The following is a 9,654-nucleotide window of genomic DNA, read 5'->3' as shown; positions in this document are numbered from 1 at the left end:
GTGTCAATCCTGTGAAGGCGGGTGACGAACAAAAGCAATTTTATAGCAAATAACTTTCGTTTTTCTGGCCTCTCAGGTAATCAGGACCCTCGCACACTCTCACCTGCGCGCCCTGGTTTGGTATTTCAGACAAGCACCAAGCAGCCAGCATTATTTTCCATTTCACGGACGAACAAGCGATCCGTTCTCTAGAGTCAGAAATAGTCCATACGGTTTTATTTCCTAACTGGGGGAAATGTAAATAGTACTGTGATAAAAACCCACTTAAATCCCTTTGATATTGTCTGATGTCAAGGTCATATCATTGCGTAAAAAAAAAAGTGAGAAATGAAAGAAAAGAAATCCCCTTCGATGCACCTTTCCTGCTTTTGGCGCCTCCTCTGGGTTGACTTTCAGGCCAGTGGGCTTTGCACAGGGGAGTTTAAAGAATATTTATTGGATTGAATGAGAAAGCGGCCTTCCTGGGTTTTGTGTTTTCCCGTTGTGCATGGCTTCGGCGCTGGCCCACATTCTCAAAGGCAGCTCTGTAACCTGGACGTTTCCACGTTTAAGCCCACAGGGAGGCGGAGGGGCAGCCCGAGGAGCAGAAGGGAAGGCTTTGCGGTGAGGAGGGGGGGTGTTAGGGGTTTTGCTTATTTTGTGTTATTTCCTGTTCGGGCTGTCAATCTCATGCTGGAAATAGCTCCTTTTACTTTCCGGAATCCTTGGGCTGGAGGAGACCCTCAGAGTCATTTGTTCCACACAAACGCTCTTCCACATTCTCTTAGAAAAGCAAAACAAGACACGAAATCGCCTTCGCTTTGTTTTGGCTTCTGCTGATTCCACAGGCCTCAGAGGGGACTTCTTGGCTCGAGTCTGAGTTTCTGCTACACCATGAAATGCTAAGCTCGTTTTTATGAAATGATCGCTAATCGAGCATAAGATCATTTAAATGCCAAATCAGATTTTATTTGTAAGCTTTATCTCTAAGTGCTTTTAAAAATTTAAAATAATTTCAAATGTCCCCCGCACGTGTAAGAAGTATACACAGATCTTCTTTTCTTTCTTTTCGGAGCCATTCAGAAATCAGTCCCCACTTACAGCCAAGAACATTCTTCCCTGTGACCACAAGATAACCATCCACCGGGAGGACAGCTCCGGGTCCGAGGGCTGCTAATCTTGCTACAGATTGTACCAGGCGACCGAACAACACACAGGAGTCTGTGATAAGCCCGTTCATTTTCAGATGTTTCACGCGTCCTAGGACAGTGACGCGGGGTCAGTTCTCCAGATCCTGAATCAATACGGAGGAAGCTTTCCCTTTATAAAGGGTGTCCCAAAATTCACACAAGAAGTAATTTTGATAGAAAACCCAGGCTTGTAATTAAAAATTGTAATTTTTTAATTGATTCACAAAGTATATAGTATAGGGTTATGTATGGAATAGCATATCAGGTAAATGGATTATCATGTCGAGATAGCGAGCACCATTAACTGTTATTGCCTGAGCAGCCGCATTTTCGAAGAAGAATGGTCCGATGATGCCTCCAGCCCAAAATCCGTACCAAACAGTGACACACTGTGGATGCATTTGTTTCTCAACAATCACTCGTGGATTTTCTGAACCCCAAATGCGACAATTTTGTCGATTAACCAAGCCATCAAGATGACAATGAGCCTCATCGAAATTCAGCCACATTTATGCAAAATGGTCATGGAAAATTTCAAGAAAAGAGTGCGTATGTGCCAGCAAAGCCGTGGAGGCCGTTTACCCGATATGCTATTCCATACATAACCCTATACTATACACTTTATGAATCAATAAAAAATTTACAGTTTTTATTTATAAACCTGTGTTTTCTATCAAAATTACTTCTTGCGTGAATTTTGGGACACTCTTTACCTTCGGTTTCTTTGCTTTCTACCTGATCCCTAGTGTCGGCTTCACCTCCGTGACCTGGCACGTTAGAACAGCACAGGCCTGGCAGTCAGGTGACTGTCTCTCAACGTGCTTTTGTTGAAAGTTTCCTCAGAATCAGGTTCAGATGGTGCATTTTGGGCAGGAATACCACAGACGAGAAGTGATGCTTTTTGGTGTTTTTTTTAAATGCAACCTTTCAGATAATCAGTTTGGATTTACCTCATTACGGTGATTTTAATTTTATTTTTTGGTTAAGGTGGTGTCTGCTAGGATTCTCCAGTGTAAAGCGCTTCACATTTAAATCATTATTTATTTTGATGCTGAAATGGTCACAATTGAACAAGTCCTTTGAGTATTTCCCAATTTCTGGCACAAAAAGATTTTCTAGGCTCAACCATTTCACATCCAGATGAACACCACACACAGAAAAAGAACGAATGTGGATTATTGCCATGCTTACCAAAGTCAGCCTCCACCACAGGCGGAAAGCCACAGCATGTGGTGTATGTACTGCAGAAACGTCAAGCAAGAACTACAACATAAAAAAAAATCTATTAGAAAAGAAGCATGGTTCCTAACCAGCGTCAAAAACTATTACTAATTTTTATTAAACATTTTAAAGTAAATGAAACAGAAATGAGCTACAGTTAATACACATGTGTGCACTACGCATTTGTGTCTCTCCTGAACTCAAAATGAAAACTTCAAGAACTGGTTTCTACCTGAACTGAACGCACAGCGCCCTCTAGAGGCACCATCCAATATTGCAGCATTTTCAGCTGTGCAGAAACAGGTGTTCAGAAACAGTTCCCCTAAACCTATAGTTCCCACTAAAATGACGTAAACTCGGTAAATTAGAGAAAGCTGTGGTTGACACAAGAATGTGGCTCTTTCATATGAGAATTTCAGACCTGGCTTATCCCCTCGCTTCAATGCAGACACAACTGTAAAACCTATTAACGAATGTTCCTGTGGAAATGCTTACTTCCAAGAACATTACGGGGAGAAAATTACTTTCCCCAGCAGAATGCTTGTGACTCGCCATGTCTGCACGCCCCACAGTGCAAGCCTCTCTTTTTGAGGAATCTACCCTCTACAGGGACAGGAAAAAACCCTTTTCTCTCCCCATCTCAGTCCGGGCTGGGCTTGCGAGAGAAAAGCACACACATTTAAGTTTTCCGTGGCTGGGACCTTCCTGTGGAAATGCAGGCCTCGCCCCGGACCCACTGCTTGTTATTAGGCCGAACAAAGAGAAGCGTTAGTGGAAAAGCAAAGTGCGTGGTGAGGCTGAAGGAAGGTCAGGTGTGACGTCTCTCAGCCTGAACCCTCGCCCTGGTCCTGGGGATGCGAGGGCCCCGTTCCTCCTGTGTGAGGTGTGTGTGTGGGGGGGTGTCCTTCACGGGGTCTCCCCCTCTGCTTTCAGGAAAAAGAGGGGAGGATCCAAGCGCTTTTCCCGCATCTGCTTTTTCAAGTGCCTTTAGCTCAAAATAACCCTTATGCGAAAGTGTAACCAGACAACCAGGGGGTCCAGGCTGCCTGGTGCTGCATGAGCCAATTCAGCAGAGACAGCGTTGAATCCTATGTGAGTGTTTATTCCAGTCCCTACTGCAGTATGGGAGAGCAGAAAGTCACCCACAGACATCTGCTCTGCACCCCCCATAAGCCAGCTGCTTACATTGGGTCAAAGGACAAAGATTACATGGGGAAGCAGGCAAAAGGGCTAAGAATGGGTATGCAAAACGGGCAGTTTACAGGCAATGTGGGCTGGAGGTTTGCAAAGGCCTGGGGTTTGCAAAGGGCTTGGGGTTTGCAAAGGGCTGGAGGTTTGCAAAGGGCTGGGGGTTTGCAAAGGGCTGGAGGTTTGCAAAGGGCTGGGGGTTTGCAAAGGCCTAGAGAAGCGGTTCTCAACCTGTGGGTCGTGACCCCTTTGGGGGTCAAATGACCCTTTCACAGGGGTCACCTAAGACCATCAGAAAACACATATATAATTACATATTGTTTTTGTGATTAATCACTATGCTTTAATTATGTTCAATTTGTAACAACGAAAATACATCCTGCATGTCAGATATTTACATTATGATTCATAACAGTAGCAAGATTACAGTTATGAAGCAGCAATGAAAATAATTTTATGGTTGGGGGTCACAACATGAGGAACTGTATTAAAGGGCCGCGGCGTTAGGAAGGTGGAGAACCGCTGCTTTAGAGTATTCACTCTTTGTTGTCTTCTTTAAGAGAATGAAATTTCATGACAAAAAAACAGCCTTGAGGACATAGAATGCCAGGAAAACAGCAATAAAAACACACCGGATTGGCCCATAACGCTGTCAAGCCATGTTCTTCCTGTGTCAGGGGTGCAGGGCTGTCACTTTTCACTCTGGAATGAATCGGGGGTGGGGGGGGCAGCAGCAATGTCTGCACGACTTCCTCCTCTGTCTTTATCTGCGTCCCCGCTCCCCGGAGTCCACAGAGAAACTCGGCCCCCGGTCTCCCAGGGCCAGCCCCTCCCTGAGCCCTGAGAGGGTGTCGTTTTCCCTGAACACGGAGCGGGTGGGGAGAATGGCGAGGGACACTTGCTTCCGGAGAAGGTTTCAGCCTTAGTTGATTTCTTCTCTGGTGTTGCCCTGACGACGGGTATAAATCCAGGGGACTGGGCAGGACTCCACTCCGAAATATCTCCAGACCCCAACGGCTTGTAGCAGGAAGGCGTGCCCCCTGTTAAATACTCAGGCTGCTGGGCCTCCACCAGCCCTTTTCCCAGAGGCAGACGCATGGGGACAGGAGGGAGGAGAGAGCACGGGCCGGGGAGAGATGCCCCCCACCCCTTCTCAGCCCCAGCTTCTGCCGCCTTCTGCCTGCTGGCCCCACGTCTGGGTGTTCTTGGCTGTTTGTTCTCTCGTCCAATCTTTCATCATCCCCTCGAGGCCCCGGGGATGCAGGGATGAGCAAGCTGGGCCTGCCCTGGCCTCCAGGTCTCTGACCTGATGGCGGATACATGCGAAGGAACACACAGTCGCAGTAACGTGTGACAGGCTGGGTGCCGGCAGATACAGGTTGCCATGGAAATGGACAGTGGGAGCGTCCATGCACCTAGGGTCCCAGTCCCCCCAGGGGCGGAGGCGGGAGTGGCAGGATGGCTCATTGAGCTGGGCAGACGGCATGCACGTCCCAGAACACCTTCTGTCAAAAAAGCGTGCGCTCCGAGGCGCAGCCTCTCGGCCTGGCACCTGCCCTGGGGGACGAGGGCCGCACCTGCAGGGCCCTCCCCGCCGGTCCCAGGACCTCCTTCTACAGAACTCTGTCACCTCCGCAGCGGCCCCGCCTCTCTGCGCCAACCGGCCAATCTTGGCCGAAGCCTGTGTCATCAGCTCGAGGACCTGACCCCTCCCCAGCCCCCATCGCAAGGGCAGAGGATCGAACCCGGGACCCAGCCTGGAGGCAGACTGAGGCCAATGACCCCCATGGTGATGGGAAATGTGCCCTTCCTGGGGCTTTGGTCTCAGACGTGCAGACCAACGTCCAACGTCCACACTTATGTAAATGGTGAGGCCATGCAGCCTTGGGAGAGACTCTAGAAAGATGCGTGTGTGTGTCTAGCACTGCGTGCCAGCACTAGGCTCTCTCTAGATGCGCGTGTGCCCAAGGCCCCGACATGCTGTGAGGCAGCCTTTTCTCTCCGACCTCAGTCTAAAGCCACGTCTGTGAAAGCTCCCATCTCCTCAGACAGTTACAACCCCTGGCTTTTCACCTGAAGCCCGCGTGCATGGCGCCAGTTCCCTGTTGAGCTATTTATTTCCCCCGGGAGGAGCCGGGAGCACCCTCAGATGCTGATCCTAGCGACCCCGAGTGGACGCTGAGAGCGGCGCCCGCTGCTGCCCCCCGGGCCCTCTCCTCCGGTGGCACCAGGCACTGCCAGGGCTGGGAGCATCCGGGCGCGTTTCCAGTCCAGGGAGGCTGCTGTGGATGCTCCCCTGTCTCATATCTGCACATGGACTTTCTTCTCCAGACTCTTCCCTAAGAAGACTGGGCTAATGACCAAGGTCCAAGCCTGACCGGGAGCCTGGGCAGCGGGCGGGGAGGCACCGTGGGTGCTGAGCGGGGGGGAGGGTGTGGCAGGTGGAACAGCAGCTGTGCCCGAACTCTTGCCCTGGCATTGCTCTCCTGTCTCGCCCCCCTCCCCCCCCCCCCCAGCCTCATCTCCCTCCTCCTAAATGCCGGAGGCCAATGAAATCATCTCCAGTTACTTCCAAGACCATGGGCGCATTGTTTTGCCTTCGGAGTGTAATCGTTTCCTCCGGAATGTGCGCTGTGTGCCAGCACTAACGCGCGAGGGAGTGTGGCAGGGAGCCGTGAGACCCGGCCTTTCTCACCGCCAGCCTTTCCCAGCGAAGTCCTGGAAATGCAACGTCTTCAAGCACAGACGCCCAGCGGGCTTGACGGACGAGCACAAGGCGTCAGAAACGTGACATCCTACAAGCGTGGAGTGAACATACGGTTTAATTCGCCTCATTATTCAGCGAGGCCCCCAGAAAGCGAAGGAGACCCAGCTGAGGAGCTGAGTGTTTGCAGGGAGCTTAATCGAGGGATGCCGGAGCCGGAGGAGAGCCAGGCTGGCGGAGGCCCTACAAGGCAGATGACCAGAGAGGCATCTACAGATTAACAACGTCAAGGCTCTCATCGAACACTAAAACGTAAGGAATCCTTGGCCGAGCTACTAGAGCAGGCCCTGGAGGACACACTGCACCCTCTGCTTTATTGGGTGATATTCACAGGCTCCTATGCTGGAGGCTCCTGAATCTATCTATCTATATAAAAGCCTAAGCAACCAGCTGGCTGGCCAGTTGCTATGATGCACACTGACCACCAGAGGGCAGGTGCTCAATGCAGGATCTGCTGAGCTATGGTCATTTGGCAGTGGCGGTTCTTGGGCGACTCACCCGGAACCAGAGAGGAGGGAGCCTGATTCCAGGGTGCGTCACCTGAGAACCACCCTCTCGCAGTCTAGGACCCTTCGGGGGATGTCGGAGAGCCAGTTTTGGCTTGATCCCTGCAGGCCAGGCCAAGGGACCCCACCCGTGCACGAATCCGTGCACCAGGCCTATGGTATGTAATAAAAGTCTGAGGACCCCAGTAACCCTGCAATTGATTCGCCTCTGCCTTCTCTCTCAGCTAGTCCCTCACTGGACTGCTGGGCAGACTGTGGGCTCCCCAGGGTGGTCTGGGAGGGACAGCTCACACACTGTATGTCACTCACGGGAAATCCTTCCTAAAAATTTATCTTTGTTGTTGACAGTATTACAGATGCCCCCATTCCCCTGCCCCTCTCCCCTCTGCCCTGGCTCTGCTCCACCCTAGTCCTTTATCGCACTATTGTCTGTGCCTATGGGCTGTGCTTACATGCATACAAGCTCTTTGGTTAATCTCTCCCTGCCCCTTCTCCCCCTTCCCTCTAAGAATCGTCAGTCTGTCCCAGGCCTCCATGTCTCTGAATCTGGTTTGTTCATCAGTTTATTTTGTCCATTAGATTCCACATGTGAGTGAGGTCATGTGATACTTGTCTTTCTCTGACTTATTTCGCTCAGCAGAATACTCTCCAGGTCCCTCCATGCTGTCGCAAAGAGTAAGAGATTCTTCTTTTTTACAGTTGCATAGTATTCCATGGTGTATCCACTCATCTACTGATGGGCACTCGGTCTGTTTCCAGATCTTAGCTGTTGTAAATTGTGCTGCTCTGAACATAGGGGTGCACACATTCTTTCTGATGGGTGTTTTGGGATAGGAGAACTATTTGATAAAAGTGTGTCAGCTTGGCTTAACCCACTCTCCTATTCCTAAAATCTAATTCCTATGAACTTCATTTCTACTTACTTTCCATGTTGGTTTGTTCTTGTGAGTGAAGGGTAGGAAGGAGGGATGTGAACGGTGAGTCGGCCAAGGGTCCAACAGGGCCTCTCGGACCTCACTGAGCTCTGTCCCCTGGTCTCGGCAGCCTCTTAGCCCAATAATATCGCCTCTAAAGGCTCTGATCACTTGCAATTCAGTAAGGAAGCCACCAAAACGCAAGATTCTGGTCATAGTGTTTGATTCAAAGGGTCATGTCTAGATTGTCGTGGTCCATGGCCAATGGACATGAAGTGCACTCGCAGACAGAGAGAGCCACGGAGATGTGGTTTTCAGGGGTCGCTCGTGGCAATAACCGAAGTTGGACTAGTGATTTGATGTTTAGCTTTCGGGAGGGGTCAGAATGTGATAGAAACCCCTTCTTTCGAAAGAGTCAAGGAGCATATACTCACACATTATCTTGCATTTATTTTGATTTGAGGCGATTCATGGGCCCATGACCCATCCACAGATTCTGGTCAAAAACTCCCACTTTAGAGAAAGAAGGAGCCACGTGAGCCGGGCTGGGTGCGAACCAGGTCATCACAGCCTGTGTCCAGGGCCTGACCTGACCTCCACCTTCTCTCGGTCGGCCGAAATGTCATCAGGAAGGGAAACCCACACGCAGTTATCTGGATAGCACAGCCCTCTGTGGACCTGTTGTAATGACAGTTGCTGACATCACCACAGGCCGTGGGAGAGCACAGAGCCATGGGCCCAGGTGCATCCTCACCCCGCGCCCGACAAGCCCAATGGCCTGAGAGAAGGCACTTAACCCCCCGAGGCTCATGGTGCTCACCTGCGAAGTGGAGATGACCCAGGAAGAGGGTGCGGAGCCCAGCCCACGGCGCCTCGCCCGGCCTCGTCAGCTGAGTAGAATCAGGGGCAGGTCACACGGTGAGGACAATACGGGTTGTCCCCCAAAATGTATGCACACTTTCACAGCTGGTTGCTCAGCTTTGAAAATGAAATGTATTTCCATAAACACTGACTTATAGTTGTTCCAAGTGTGTGTATACATTTTGGGGGACCTCCAGCATGCACCCAGGAAAGCCAGGGCAAGGTGGTGTAGGATTTGTCTTGCTTGTGTTGACAAGACTGGTCGAGTGGTTTTATGTCCTACCTCTGCTCCGAAACCTGGGTCATCATGCTACGTTGAGACTATCACGACGTCGCCTGCCTTTATTTGTCATCTAAACAGCAAAGCAGAGTTTACTGACCGATCCTGCCTTTCAGCTGTCGGAATCCTGAGCTCTATAGGAAAGAAGGGAACCTTAATACACACTCTCCTCAGTAAAAGGAGTCTATTGACATGCACGAAATACGACACATTTCACCAGCTAAAAGCAGAATGTAAAAATGCTTCCATCCACTCAGTTCCCATACTGGACACTGATCTGAAAGGTTTGCCAAGGATGTTACGAAACCCACATCGCTGGCGTGCTGTCTTCCCTCCGAGGTGTGCCTGCACTTGTTGATTATCTTTTGAACAAAACTGAAATGCGTCTGCGCTTTTTGAGAGATTTCTGTCTTCAGCACTAAACTGGGGGCCCCTACTTGCCTAACTCACCTGTTAGATGGCTGGGTAGCCACGGTGGAGCCTCAGAATCATAATGAAGCATAGCCATCCCCCCTTTTGGAAAACTGCTGTTTGAACTACTCTGTTACGCTTAGTCCCTTGCTCTGTAGGTCATCTCTGTTATTTTTAGACAGTCCCTTATTCTGTAAAGTAACTGTTGTAGTTTAAATAATAGAAAAAGATGAAAACTTTACTGTCTGACCTTGCAAGCTAGCCGTCTGACGTCATAGGCAAATGCTGATAATCATCCCCATATTCTCACGCCAAGTGTTTGTTCATCATGTAGCCAGGA

This window comes from Myotis nattereri, assembly GCF_964212035.1.
Source record: "Myotis nattereri genome assembly, chromosome: 5".
Classification (NCBI taxonomy): domain Eukaryota; kingdom Metazoa; phylum Chordata; class Mammalia; order Chiroptera; family Vespertilionidae; genus Myotis; species Myotis nattereri.
This window is presented reverse-complemented; position numbering follows the sequence as displayed.